Genomic DNA, 14,118 nt, shown 5'->3' with positions numbered 1-14,118 from the left:
ACTCCATGCTGTACGAAGCTCGGAATCTAGATTGATCCGGATGGAGCAGACCCTCGACATACTCGGTGAGGTGATTTGTGACCACCTTCTCACACACCTTAGCCAAACTAGGCAGGAGTGATATAGGGCGGTAATTCCCAGGAGCCAAGGGATCCAAGGTCGGCTTCTTTAAGAGGGGGAGGATTTTAGCTTGCTTTAAGATCACTGGAACAAGAGCGTCCCGCAGAGAGGTATTGACGATCATGTTGACTTCAGGATTGATAATATCAGCCGCTGAAGCTAAGAGTCCAGCCCCACAGGGGTCAGCAGGAGAACCGGATTTTAAACCTTTCAGAATTTTAATAGTGCTGGCTAGCTCAACTGCTAAAAAAGATGGCAAGGTATGGGAAGGGTCGACTAACGACCGAGCAGAAGGGAAAGCCATGGGATTATTAACACAAGAGGAAAGAGCAGTCTGAATGGTGCAAATCTTGTCCACAAAAAACTTGGCAAGAGTGTTGCACCAAAGATCAGAGCTGGAGCAGAGCGTGCTTCAGCAATCGGGGACGTAAAACTCTGCAGAATGGTAAAAATGTCTTTAGCGTTCTTATTAGCCTGGTCGATACGTGATGTAAAGTATTGGCCTTTAGCTAAGGCTATGGTGATATAATAGCTTTTTAGTGTAATTCTGAGTGTTTGTTTTGCTAGGGAGCAATAACTGCTGGACAGCCACGCCCTCTCCAATATCTTACACTCATGTTTTAAAGCTTTGAGCTCAGGCGAAAACCAGGGTTTAGAAGGGGACTCTCTGGCAAGCTTGGCCAGGCGCGAGGAAGATACTGCGGCCACTGAATCAGAGATCCATTTGGTAAATCCAGACACACTCCCAACCAGATCTTTTTGAATGGAGGGCTGAGAGGCTGCCAAAGTGCTATTGAACCACAGAGGGTCAATTTTGGCGAGTATTGGAGGGTGATGGCATCGAGCAGGCAGAGCAAGCTGGGTGACCTCCCAAGTAAAACAAATAAGGAAATGGTCGGACCAGGAGACAGGAAGGGGCTCAACTACCTGGATAGGAAAATTCTAGCAGATGGGATCCAAGATGTTGCCCCCTTGGTGTGTAGGATGACTGACCTATTGAGAAAGTTGAGCCAGTTGGAGAGAATCTGCAAAATTGATAGAATCCCTTGCCTCACATTGATCTACGTGAAGGTTCACATCTCCTAAAACCAAGTAGTGTGCATAGCGAAGTACCCGCTCAACTACGGCATCCCCACAAGCTTTAAGAAAGGCACTAGCAGGGCCAGGGGGACGATTAATAAGGGAACCCCCTAATGTAAAGTGAGCGGAAAGGTGGATACTAAAGTCCAAAACCTTACACTAGCCCCAAGGGCTAGAGACCTCGCTTTTGAGAACCCATTTATCCTTGTACAGGATGGCTAAACCCCCCCCCCTGCTGACTGGGCGGTCGACGCGAGGGAGCTTATAGCCTGCAGGGGTGGCCGGAGCAACAACAGGATTAGAGGACGCATCCGACCAAGTATCAGATACCAGGTCATAAACATCAACGTGATGCTTCCTGAGCGATCTGGCATTGATAAGGGTGGCTCTAATGTGAGAGGCCCAAGCAGAATTGATAGACATATTGCTAGATGGCGTGTCTAGTATCGGTGCAAAACTACAGGCTACACAAACAGATTCTGCATGGTTAGGCATAACGCAGTTGCCAGGTGGGGGGTAGGGAGGCGACCAAAATGCTTTTAAGGATTCACCAGAATATTGGATCCTGTCCCCAGCTGTCAATTCAAATCGGGTAGCATCACTGGCCCTGGTCGCTGTCTTGGCTCTGACGGGCGCAGACGGGCTTGCCTTAGGCACGCCCGCTGTGCGTGTCTGCTGCGCGTCCGGACAGTAGCAATTAAGTAGGGTAATGTCAGGACGACGTGCAGCCACTAGAACGCTGACCGTAAGAGGCGCGTGGCCCAAACAAGATGGCCACTCGGATCAGGCAGTCCCAGCAATAAGTGCAAAGTGCAGGAAGGGCTGATGTTCAAATTTACATTGCGTCTTTCAGTCTGGGTTCACTGTGCATGTATTATAGAACGATAGAGAATAGACTGTGGTTCTAGATTCCAGGCCCGTAACATGCACTATTGAAAGAGTCAAAAAGACAAATGTTAAAATCAAAAATAAATGATCTCACTGTATACAACATATCTCTTTTCTAATGCAATTTACTTATTATTATTATTCCCGCATTAGTATAAGTAGAATAGCTGGGTTTAGTTTTCAGCAAGCAGGAGGCAAGCATAAGAGTTCCAAGCGGCAATTTTATTAGCTACTGCTCAAGTGCAGAAAGTTTCCCTCCAAGCATAGATTCATCATTCTATGTAGATGCAGTAGACCCATGCACACTAAAGAATTTTGGTTAGTGCCCATTTTAGCATCACTCTCGGGTTACTGTTTAGTAAGACACATAGGCAAGCTTCAATCTCATACTCAACTGATGTGTAAACGCATGTTATTTCCACAATACAAATGTATTACGGGGTTAGTGGTTACCGGAGAGGATTGCATTCAAGCAAGTCTCTTTTTCACAAGTCCTTGCTCTATCAATCACCTCTCTGATGGCATTTTAAAGCCATCACAACATTTCCCACCCTTCATCAGATGCCAACTTTAGCATTTTTCAATTTCTTTTCTTCTACCACTCCTGTTCTCATCTTTGTTCTTTAATCCTTTCATTTGCTCATATAACTTTCCTTTAATTTCTTCCAACTGAATCGCTTCATAATTTCTTTTGTTTGCTTTTCCATTTATTTAATATCTTCTCCTTCTCAGGTTATTAGTACAACACTTACACCATATTCTTATTGATAACACTATTATTGCTATACCTATTATAGGGAATACTATTTGTCCTAGAACACTTTTCCCTATTTTTGAAAACCTATTCCCTACTAAAGATATACTTTGTGTTAGTTTGTCCCATACATTATCAACTTCCAGTGGTTTCAGTTCTTCTTACATTTCTGTTTTATTCTTTATATACCCTTTAATTTCAGTACTTTTATCTAGAATGTAAGTGCAACAATGTTGCGCCTTCAACCTTGTACAAACTCCACCCTCTTTAGCTAAGAGTATATCAAGCGCAAGTCGATTTTGTAAAACCATAGACTTATTTGCAACCATTTCTGTATTAATCATCAAAAAGCCTCCTGCAGTATACGTCAATAGACAATCAACTACTGTTGACAATTGACAGATTCTATGAGAATTTAGTATGGCTTCCACTGAAGGTATCAATGCAATGAATATGTCACCTATTATTTCTAAAAAACTAGTTCTCTTTCTACGTATTAGTTCATTTGCATTTTCATTGCTTCCAGTGATTCTTTTGATATGGTATATTTTAGGAAAAACTGTTCCGAAATAGCAACTCCCATACCACCTAGCAGGCAGCTTATAATAAGCTTTCTTCCCACACATGCAGTAAGCTCCAGGAAATACTGAATAGGTTCCCGCTTTTAGTCCCCATCCTCCCATAATTAGGAAGTTATGTTCACATTCACTGGAACCAATAAATATGTTATTATAATCTGTCTTTAAACTATGGAGGCTTATTTTCCCTGTCTTCACAAAATCTAGGGCCATCGCAGCATGCTTTTTGCCAGCTTTATAAATTCCCTCTTTCTCTGCCCATGATGGAATATTGTGTTTCTGTTCAGCAGATTGTCTTTGGAAATCTTGCCTAAATTCAAAAACACTTTCTCTCATGCACGTAATGAATATGTTAAAGTATCTTTGTGTGCCTTTTCTATATCTAATGATTTCATTGTTAAGAAGCATTCGCCCATAAATTGTGCATCTAAACTACTTCATACTGGATTCGTATTCTTTTAAATAGGAATTTCTGTAAACACTACATCTATATTAGATTAATAATATTGTAGTCTCCCTGTTCGATAAAATAAGCTTGATAATATACTGCAAGAAATACCATATGTTAGTGGTACATGATGATATGTCACTCCTTCAGCTACTGAAGTAGGTAATTTCATACAAACATAACAGTCACTAATCTCCATTGTATCTACATATTGAAACAATAGCTTTGTGAACACGTTTAAAGAGGTATCATTGTCAGTTACTGTGTGGTGTAAATCTATCTCCTCTGATACTTCTAATTCTGCTCTATCTTCTTTCATGTTAGCTGCCTTATCAACAGTGTTAGTATCATTTGTTTTTGTCAGATATCATAAGATATGGAATTGCTATCGTTAAAAAAAGTCATACAAATATCACTAATAACAAACTACATATATAAATCCTACAACAACTCTGGTCTCAAGAAGATTTCTCTTCTTTCTTTTATTTTTAAATCAGTATCTTTGAGTATTTCAAGGAGGTATCACTTCCCCTTCATCAACCTGCTCTACGTTTCCTTCTTCTTCAGATTCTTCATTTATGTCAAGGTTCTGAAATTCTTCAGGAATCACATAGGTCCACTCAGGTCCCTTGAACTTATTATTTAATACCCTAAATCTTAGACTTCTATGAATGTTTATAGCAGTTCACTGTTCACCTTGAGTTTGACTTGTAACTTTGTTTACTTGTTCTGGATCTACACTTATTGTTTTTAAACAATATCTTAACCTTTTGACTTCACCTGGCCAATCGTTACCTTTCTGAACCTTTTAACTTGCACTGCACTGTCACTTTCTTGGCCTCTTTCAAGAGTCCGTTTATTTTTGTTACATTGTGGCACAACCTGATTTTCTTTGTCTTCTGAGTTCCTTTTTACCTTTTCGTGTTCAGGACTTGTTTGTGTGGCTTTTTCTGCCTGAAATCGTTCTTCTGTACCTACCTGTCCTTGTTCGGGTACTTTTTCAGATAGCTCATTTTCTTCTTCTTCCAGAACTTGTTCTTCTTCTCCTATCTGGTCCTGCTCTTGTCGTATTGGAATTTGAGCTTCTGCAGCCTGAACGTGTTCATCTATACCTGTCTGTCCCTGCTCAGGTCTTTCGATTTCTTTATTTACTTGAGTATGTTCTTCTGTCCCTACCTGGTCCTGCTCAGAATCTCTATTTTCTTTGTTGTATTCTTCTTGAGCCTGTCAACTATTGGTACCCAGTCCTCCTGATTTGTGCTCGGCTGTTCGTTGTCAAAATTTCCAGAGTCCCTTGCTCCAGATTCTTTGACTGTACAACCTTCAGCAACTGCAAACAATTGTGTCTGGGGCTGGCGCCCTTTTTGTATGACTGGCATGTACCCAGTTTGACAGTCCTGCAGACTTCACTGCTGTGGTAGTAACCAATATGACTTGTCGTGGCTCATCTCACCTTGATGTAAGGCACCACTCTGGTGTGATTCTATATTACCACCCAATCTCCAGAACTCAAATCATGTGCTTGATCTGGCTGCCTGGTCACTGCGTCTTCTCCAACCTGGTGAGAGATAGAACGTACTAGGTCATCCAATCCTTTGCAATAATCCAATACCCACATCTTTATCTCCAATATTTTCGAACCCAATATACTGCTTAAATACCTGCAATAACCTTCCGTAATAGGCATGAACAGATTCATTTGGTTCTTGAGTAGTTCTATCTATTTTTGTCCAATCTGTTTCTTTTAGAGGTATCTTCCCGTTCAAACACATAACTACTTGATGATATTTCTTTATCACGTCATCTGAAGGTGCTCCTGTCTTTGAATCTCTTGGATAGTCTTCCCTAGGCCAATCAACTGCAATTTTACATTCTATCCATAATGCTGCAGGCACTACTATATCAAACAAACCATCTAAATCTTTCAGCAAAACCTTCAAAACTTTCACAAACCTTTCAACTTGTCTGTGCCATTCAAATGGTTTCTCTCTCAACTTCGGGAACTCATTTGTAAATGACAAAATATCCTGTTGAGTCAATGGAACATGAACATATCCCCTACCAGGTAATTTTTCTGCCGTCCCTATTTCTTTCATTAAGTATGCAGAGGATGCTTCCATAGCCTGTGCTTCTTCCTTTTTCTTTTGCCATCTCACTCTCCACTTATCAAGAGCTCCCCATGTCTGAAAAATATTCAACAACTCTTTCACTTGCAACTTCCTTCCAGACACATTCATATTTTCCAAATCCTTGTCGTATATCCACGCAATACGGCTTCTGTAATACCATTGATCCCCCTTTGTCTATTCCCATCTCAGAGGATAGTTCTGTCAATGTCTCATAAAATATTCTCGCATTTCCTGTTATACTCCTGCATACAAATAACAATTCTTCTTCATATAAGTGTTCAGTCTATCTATTTGCACATTTACAGCAATCAATTCTTCCATTTCTACTTTTAACTTGTAAATATCTAATATTTTAAGAGGTGAGATCTGTTTTTCAATCTCTTTTGCCCATCTCTCTAAATCTTCTGGTGTTACTGATGTGGCACTCCTGATCCCTGAGGATGCCACTGTCTTTCCTTCCTTTAAACTGCTAGGTATAACTCTCTGTGGGGTTTCACTTATATGGTCTCTTATCGGTAGATCCATTAATGAAATTATTAATTCACGCTCACTGACTTGGTCATCAGTTATTATTATTTCTTTTCTGGGATAATTTATAGGCATTACTGTGACTGGTGGCTTTGGACAAATAACTTTATCTCCATACAAAGGAACAACCAGACCTGTAGTTACAGGCATTATCAATGCTTTAGGATTCACATTTAATTGGGTTATTTTGTGTATTAATTCTTTTCTATTTTTATTCAAGGCTTCTTTTTTTATCATAAAGTACTCTATTAACTGTTGAGTCATGTATAAATTGTGGAATCAATGGAGTCCCTAATACTGGGGCACTTGGGATAACTTTGCTTGATCCCTCTTGATACGATGGAGGTTTTTTTTTTTTATTCAAAATGCCTTCTAATAACTCAACTTCAGATTCACCATATCCTGTCATATTCAAATATTTCAATTTGTCTTTACACCTACTCCCTGTCTGCTCATCTGCCATTAATACTGGATATAAGCCTTCTGACACTATTACCCTTCTCCACTGTTTCATCTGTCCTTCACGCGTCTCATTCATACCTCTAGTATAGAAACCTGAAAATTTTACTCTTCAACCTTTTTCTCTCTCAAATGACTCAGTCCCCCATTCTTCTAATGCCTCATACTGCGTTAATCTAGGTATTGGTTCTAATTTATACATTTGCATCCTCAAATTCTCTAAAATTCTTCCATTAAAGGTACCATGTCCCAGGAAAGCTAAAACACCATCATCCTTTGTATATTCCATCCAATTCTACATCCATACACAGGTATGATAACCTCTCTCCATCATCATAAATGAAGCAGGTGTTTTAGGTGGCGGAATAGGAATTCCTTCCCTAGTCAAAACGGGTTTATCTTACTTGAAGAAATTCTTAATTTTCTGTATAAATGACTTTTTCCTCCTTTCTCAGTTCATTTTTGGTAAAGGACTATGGAGAAATTCGTATTCTGCAAACCCTTGAAATCTTCTATTTGGGCAATCCACCACAATAGCCAAATCAGAATTCCACATACAAATCTTCCTCTGTCCATTACTAGCGCAGCTGTTATTTTGCTTAACCAATTAGAATCAGGCTCGAACTTGTGTTCTGATCAATCCCAGGGTGGCCCACTGTGACATCAGTATCACTCCTCACTATTGACCCCTCCTTTGCAATCTGCGTTTGTCACACACACCGCTATTTCTACCAATACCAGTGCGGCTCACTGTGACGTCAGTGCGACTCCGGCAACTGACCCTCTTTTTACAAGGTAATAAGTAAACTTCTTTTCTATACTTTTCTTTCAAAACAATCATTTGACACAACATAAAGACATTCGCTACTCTGTCTGTTCCACTAAATCAAGGATAGATGACTTCATTTCAGTGCAAGTAAAACTTTCTGCTTACTACTTTTCATACACTGCGAGTAAAACCTTCCGTTTACTCTTCAATCAAACTCCAAAGAACCTGCTACTCCTTCGGTATTACCCTTACTAGGTGATATAAGACCAACGTTTCACCAGTGAACTCTTTACTACCAATCACTCTTATTTTTACACGAAATAGTCCCTAATTCAACATTGCCAGCCCTACCTAGCTTCTCAGTGTTATTCCAACGGACGAGTAACCTCACTGCAGTGTGGCTTCTATCACCACCCGCTATTCAATTTTCACTCGATCTTCTGGACAACATAAAACAAACCATAACACAAATATTAAAAATTCAATACTTATCACCAGGCTAGTCAATAATAACCATAGCTCTGCTACCAGAAAACTGATCCAGCAGTTTACCAACAACAGGTAATCTAACACCACATACTCACCTGGGCTCATAAATTCATTCACAACATACTGGCAATAACCGCTGGGTTCCTGTTTTTGTAATTCTTTAGATTAGTTATATTTGATCCTTAACTAATCTTTCACTGATCAAAAGTTCTTTCCTCTGGTCAATTGACCATTAGTTGGAACTAGTTGATGGTGAAATGACATAAGATTTAAATTTGCTTACTTTTAGAAATGATCACGGAGTCGGGATGTCTTTTAAAGTTTTATCTCAGATTAAATTCATGTGAACCACTTACACAGTACAAAACAAACTCTGTCTCTCACGGAAGGAAGATTCAAATAATCAATCAAGATGCATTTCATTTCTACTATGCAATGATGCTGCATGAAAAGGGAGAGGTTAGAGAGAAAAGTACAGAAGCACATATACAGATATAGTTATATTTACCATGGTTGGTGTGGAAACCAACTCCCAGGCCTAGGAATTAGAAAGGGTCCCCCAGGAAAGGTCTGGCGAACAAATACTTCAGGACAGGCAACCTCTATCACCAACCCTTGCACAGCACCCCTCTCTGACACGCTCTTCCTCCTCGAGATTCTTCCACGATCTTCTTCTAAATTGATTTGCTTAAGAAAATTGGTTCAGCAATTCTATTCTTCTTCAGCTTCACTCGTCATTCCGAGAGTATCCCGGTCTCCTCAGCATTTCCGTCTGGATCTAAACTAACTAAAAAAGAACTACCTCAATTATACCTTTCTGTATGCTAGTACCACCCATTAATGATTCAAATTTATGAAACGTCTAACTCTGATTAGACAGCAAGGGGAGATGATCATCACATCATGCTTATTTTCTAATATTTTTAAGAAAAATACTGCTGCCCATACATGTAGTATGTAAAGACTCCTTGTTTAGAGTAACAAATCACCTTTTAATTGAAGATTTGTTTGGTATTATTTATTTATACCCTATGAATCATTTGTTTTAAGTTAGAACATATTTCATACGAAAAGACATACCATGTACAAACACTTATTCAAACAAAGAAACATGCTACAAATCACTATACTTAATTACCACAAAATTACATAGAACACAAATCTAAACATTTCATCTGTACATTTGCACAATATCTGCATTTATCAATTTCAATTAGCAAAGTGTCCGCATTTATGATACAATTCAATTCCAATCAAGGAATGAAAAAATAAAGGAAAAATCAAGAAAGAATCAAATGGAGAAGAGATGAATCTGTAACATGCACAATTTCAATCAGATTGAAAGACTTAATCAATGTTTCAGTCATTAGACAATGCTTGTCTCCATTTGGCCGACGCGTTTCGAACTCGCTATCTTAGTTTGCGAGTTCTCATCAGGGCTGTGTGATTTTTCCTGCATGGTTTTGTGCAAAAAAATAAATAAAAGAGGGAGAAGAAATTTGCATCAATTCTTTTTATATAGTAAATAGCCTCAGTGAATCGCTCGAGTATATACGTTAAATGCAAGGGAATTACCTTACAAAAATCGTCGCCGTTTGTAGGGGTTCAATTATATTATACCGTCCCTGTCGTGGTTTCTAGAAGAGGGAAAACCTAATCAATGCCTTGTTCCAACAGAGAGCAGGTAACCTGATGCCAAAATGATGTGCACTCATATCTAAAACCGTGTTGTATATGTTACCTTAATCCGACAGCGGTCGGACTACGGATTGATTATGGGGAGGTTTTATTAGGTGCCCGCCAGTCCCAGTTGTGATCCTGCGGGAATAAATGAGGAGGAATCGTAACTCGAGCTCGATTTATACTGAGCCACGTGTGGCAGTCTTAGCTACCAACAAAATGTACCTGTGCTCCGGAGAACGAATATTTACTGCGCGGTGCTGCTTCAAGCAGAGACGACTCGAACAAAATTCAGAGCGGTACAAGTCCTACAAAAGAGACGAGCGATCGGTTACTCGCGCTTGTCATTTATGTCAAAGTCAAATTTAGCGTTAGCGTTTGGTAATTGCTTACCCGTTGTCCTTAGTTTTAGGGCTGCACTTCCCACTCTTGGCGACATATAATCATTGCGCCATGTTGGAGGGGGGTGTGGCTGTTTTATCAAATCACCTGACCTCGGGAATTGTGGAATATGTAGTCTAGTGCTCGTGGAGATTTCTACTGAAAGAAATTTTGCAATTTAAAGAGGTTTTACAGTCTCGAAATTTCAGACATGGAATTTAGTCCAGTCTGGAAACTATTAAACCGTAGTATCAGGTAGGCTTCCTTTTTAAGTAGAGCATCATCAACATCTTGGACTCTCCTATTGTGCCCTATTGTGTACAGGACTGTCCATTTGAAGTCCATTTCTGAATGGGCTTGTTCGATGAAGTGTTGCACCATGGGAGCGGACACAACTTTATTTTTGATGCGCGATCTGTGTTGAGTGACACGAATGTTGATTTGCTGATTCGTTTTGCCTATATACAATTTATCACAACTACAGATGATTGCATAAACCACATTTTTGGTTTTGCAATTACTGAAGTGTTCATTCTTCCATCGGACGTTCCTGTGAAGGAATTCACTGCCCTCAATTGTTGTATCACACGACACACAATTTCCACATCTGTGGTGGCCCGTGATCTGTTTAAGACCCCAAGCTGATAGCAAATCATGTTTAGGTTTCTCCATCATTATGTCAGCACGAACTATCTTTTGACCTATGCTTTGGTTTTTTTTAAAAGCAAAGATGGGTTTAGGAAACGGGCATTCCAGTTCTTCCAACAAATGCCAGTTTTTAAGGATGGTTTGTCTTACCTGATGGGCATGGGGTCCGAACGTTGTGACACAAACCATTTTTTCTAATTCGTGTCTATTTTTCCGTTCAAGAAGGCACTCTCGTGGGGTGTAGCGTGCCCTTTTGTATGCGTGTTTCAACAATTTTTTGGGGTATCCCCTCATAATCATTTCTTCACAAAACTTCTTGGAGTGCAAATCATAGTCCTTGATCTCTGAGCAGTTTCTCCTGATGCGGAGAAGCTGCCCATAAGGCAAATTAGTCCTCAGATTCCTTGGATGTGCACTCTGATGATGGAGGATGGTATTTCTGTCTGTCTCTTTCTTAAAGAGAGACGATTTCAGATACCCATCTACGCATCTTATTTCCACATCTAAAAAAGTCATTTTACCATCCTCCATCATCAGAGTGCACATCCAAGGAATCTGAGGACTAATTTGCCTTATGGGCAGCTTCTCCGCATCAGGAGAAACTGCTCAGAGATCAAGGACTATGATTTGCACTCCAAGAAGTTTTGTGAAGAAATGATTATGAGGGGATACCCCAAAAAATTGTTGAAACACGCATACAAAAGGGCACGCTACACCCCACGAGAGTGCCTTCTTGAACGGAAAAATAGACACGAATTAGAAAAAATAGTTTGTGCCACAACGTTCGGACCCCATGCCCATCAGGTAAGACAAACCATCCTTAAAAACTGGCATTTGTTGGAAGAACTGGAATGCCCGTTTCCTAAACCCATCTTTGCTTTTAAAAAAAACTAAGTCATAGGTCAAAAGATAGTTCGTGCTGACATAATGATGGAGAAACCTAAACATGATTTGCTATCAGCTTGGGGTCTTAAACAGATCACGGGCCACCACAGATGTGGAAATTGTGTGTCGTGTGATACAACAATTGAGGGCAGTGAATTCCTTCACATGAACGTCCGATGGAAGAATGAACACTTCAGTAATTGCAAAACCAAAAATGTGGTTTATGCAATCATCTGTAGTTGTGATAATTTGTATATAGGCAAAACGAATCAGCAAATCAACATTCGTGTAACTCAACACAGATCGCGCATCAAAAATAAAGTTGTGTCCGCTCCCATGGTGCAACACTTCATCGAACAAGCCCATTCAGAAATGGACTTCAAATGGACAGTCCTGTACACAATAGGGCACAATAGGAGAGTCCAAGATGTTGATGATGCTCTACTTAAAAAGGAAGCCTACCTGATACTACGGTTTAATAGTTTCCAGACTGGACTAAATTCCATGTCTGAAATTTCGAGACTGTAAAACCTCTTTAAATTGCAAAATTTCTTTCAGTAGAAATCTCCACGAGCACTAGACTACATATCCCACAATTCCCGAGGTCAGGTGATTTGATAAAACAGCCACACCCCCCTCCAACATGGCGCAATGATGATATGTCGCCAAGAGTGGGAAGTGCAGCCCTAAAACTAAGGACAACGGGTAAGCAATTACCAAACGCTAACGCTAAATTTGACTTTGACATAAATGACAAGCGCGAGTAACCGAGCGCTCGTCTCTTTTGTAGGTCTTGTACCGCTCTGAATTTTGTTCGAGTCGTCTCTGCTTGAAGCAGCACGCGCAGTAAATATTCGTTCTCCGGAGCACAGGTACATTTTGTTGGTAGCTAAGACTGCCACACGTGGCTCAGTATAAATCGAGCTCGAGTTACGATTCCTCCTCATTTATTCCCGCAGGATCACAACTGGGACTGGCGGGCACCTAATAAAACCTCCCCATAATCAATCCGGAGTCCGACCACAGTCGGATTAAGGTAACATTAACATATACGACACGGTTTTAGATATGAGTGCACATCATTTTGGCATCAGGTTACCTGCTCTCTGTTGGAACAAGGCATTGATTAGGTTTTCCCTCTTCTAGAAACCACGACAGGGACGATATAATATAATTGAACCCCTACAAACGGCGACGATTTTTGTAAGGTAATTCCCTTGCATTTAACGTATATACTCGAGCGATTCACTGAGGCTATTTACTATATAAAAAGAATTGATGCAAAATTCATCTCCCTCTTTTATTTTTTTTTTTCACAAAACCATGCAGGAAAAATCACACAGCCCTGATGAGAACTCGCAAACTAAGATAGCGAGTTCGAAACGCGTCGGCCAAATGGAGACAAGCATTGTCTAATGATTGAAACATTGATTAAGTCTTTCAATCTGATTGATATTGTGCATGTTACAGATTCATCTCTTCTCCATTTGATTTTTTCTTGATTTTTTCTTTATTTTTTCATTCCTTGATTGGACTTGAATTGTATCATAAATGCGGACACTTTGCTAATTGAAATTGATAAATGCAGATATTGTGCAAATGTACAGATGAAATGTTTAGATTTGTGTTCTATGTAATTTTGTGGTAATTAAGTATAGTGATTTGTAGTATGTTTCTTTGTTTGAATAAGTGTTAGTACATGGTATGTCTTTTCGTATGAAATATGTTCTAACTTAAAACAAATGATTCAAAGGGTATAAATAAATAATACCAAACAAATCTTCAATTAAAAGGTGATTTGTTACTCTAAACAAGGAGTCTTTACATACTACATGTATGGGCAGCAGTATTTTTCTTAAAAATGTATATATGGTCCAGCTGTCCGTACGTTCCAGGACCTAACTCCCTGTATATACAAAAATATTTTCTAATATTGTCTTTCATCTCTTGGTTTAAAATCCCACCCCTTAAGTTTTATACATAAGTCTTTATTCTCACCCATATTCACAATGTAACTGTCACACCTTAGAAGAAAAAAAACAGTAGTTCTCATCCATTTCAGTGGACTGTCATTCTGGTTCCCATGAAAGTAACAACCTTCAGCTTTGGCTAATGTTCAAGTTGACATTGCGTCTTTCAGTCTGGGTTCAGGAATAGACTGTGGTTCTGGACTTTAGGCCCATAACCAGCCGTATTGAAAGAGTCAAAAAGACACATTTTCAAATAAAAAATAAATGGTCTCACTGTATACCACCTATCTCTACTCTAATCCCATGTAATTA

The sequence above is a fragment of the Lissotriton helveticus genome, chromosome 10 (assembly GCF_964261635.1).
Source record: "Lissotriton helveticus chromosome 10, aLisHel1.1, whole genome shotgun sequence".
NCBI lineage: Eukaryota > Metazoa > Chordata > Amphibia > Caudata > Salamandridae > Lissotriton > Lissotriton helveticus.
Note: the sequence above shows the minus strand (reverse complement) of the source record.